The 1,682-nt window shown below is 54.7% G+C and overlaps 1 pseudogene; it reads right to left on the bottom strand.

Annotated features, from left to right (window-relative positions):
* Positions 1 to 511: 511 nt before the first annotated feature.
* Positions 512 to 1,682, bottom strand: LOC110287599 (annotated as a pseudogene).

The raw sequence follows: 1,682 nt of genomic DNA, 5'->3' as shown, positions 1-1,682 counted from the left end.
TCTTTCTTTCTTTTTGGCGGCAGCAGCACACTTTATTCCTGTCCACTGACTGCACTGTCATGAAGCATCCATACCCACAATGGACCCTACCTGTAAGCTAGACAGCCCCTACCCTCACCAGGAGGATTTATAAAAAAAAAACAAAACTGTGGTTTGAGTCTCAGCAGAGAGGCACCATTGTCTGAGCCATGACGCTGAGCTTAGCAGGGTACTGAGGCCCTTGGAGCATCTTCAGTGGGAGAGACACTGGCTCCCTTTCCCTAATGAGCTCCTGTATGGAGTGCAGGAAGGTCCATAGAGTGGGTCAGCTAGCCCTTCAGAAACCAGCAGGGAACCTGAGGCACTTGAAAGGGGTCCCCTTGTCCCCCTAGACAGCTGCTCATCACACTGGACATCCCCCAGTATTACCATCAAGCAATCCTTCAGGTGTGGCCGATCAGCACACCAGCTCTCGAGTTCTTGTGAGCAGCCCCTTTTTCCAAATGGCAGGAGGGATTGGACGTGGAAGAGGTCAAAGGTCCTGTTGTGGCAGGCCGTCCAGGCCCAGCAGATGATCATGAGAGTAGTCTAGGACTTGAGTTCCTGGTCCGACCAGAGTGGCAATGATATAATGGACCCCACCAGGGCTGGGCTCCACAGCCAGCGCAGCCTTCAGCTCATCAGAGAGAACAGAGGCCACCTGCAGCCTTCTTTAGAAACTTGTCTCCATTGGCTGCAGGGGGAACGCAGTGTCTTATAGCTGCCACAAACTCAGCCACCGTGTCCTCCAGAGTGATGCAGGCCCCAACGCCTGCATCCAATGTATGCAGCCCCAATGTATATGCCACCGTCGTCTGCCCGTGGTGGGTGTTGAAGCGGTGGACTAGCTGGATGATGCGCCTGGAGGTGTCATTGAGGTAGGAGGTAGGCGGGTTGGTGTCCAGGCAGGTGGCATGAAACTGGTTGCTATACTTCATGGTCAGCTGGGCAAAACCCTGGAAATCCTGTTCTTGGATACAGCGGGTCATGTCCTTCATGTGCTCAGGCACAATGGACTCAGCCCGAAACTTGAGCAAGGTACTGGTCTCCACGCTGGTCTGCATGCCCACTGTATTGACAGTCTGCTTCTTCTCAGCACTCACCACAAGGATAAGGACTCGGAGCAGAGGCCAGTGCCACTCTGGGGCTATCTGCGGAGCGATGATATCATTCCTATCGTCCTGTTCCCCCATCTGCCACTCCACGAAGACCCCATGGAGACTGCAGCATGCACTGCCTGTGCTCCGCCAAGTCACTTCTGAGAGGTCTCCCTCAAACCTGTAGACCAGGGCCAAGGTATAGGCTAGGCAGGTGTAGCTAGCTGGTGAGGATGTGAGGCCACCAGCGGTGGGGAAGTTGTTCCCTTAAGCCACATGCACCTTATAGCGGAGGCTGAGGGGTAAAGCATCTCCTACTCCTGTGTTCCTCCACTTCCGAGCCAGGCAGACCTGGAGCCATGGCTGCCCCACGCCCTCCTCACAACGGATCAGCTAGATGCAGTTCTCTGTGAAGTCCTTGCTAATGGCAGCAGTTGTGGTGGTTTTTAGCTGGTCCTGGCGCAGTGTGATGCTCAGGGAGGAGTTGATGGGCAGGATCAGTGCTTCATCTCGCTTTCCCCAGTACTTGATAACCGAGATGTTGACCAGCACGGTGCAGGTGACCAT

Source organism: Mus caroli, assembly GCF_900094665.2.
Source record: "Mus caroli chromosome X unlocalized genomic scaffold, CAROLI_EIJ_v1.1 GL456233.1, whole genome shotgun sequence".
NCBI classification, from domain to species: domain Eukaryota; kingdom Metazoa; phylum Chordata; class Mammalia; order Rodentia; family Muridae; genus Mus; species Mus caroli.
The sequence above is the reverse complement of the archived record's forward strand: the minus strand, read 5'-3'. Positions and strand labels throughout refer to the sequence as shown.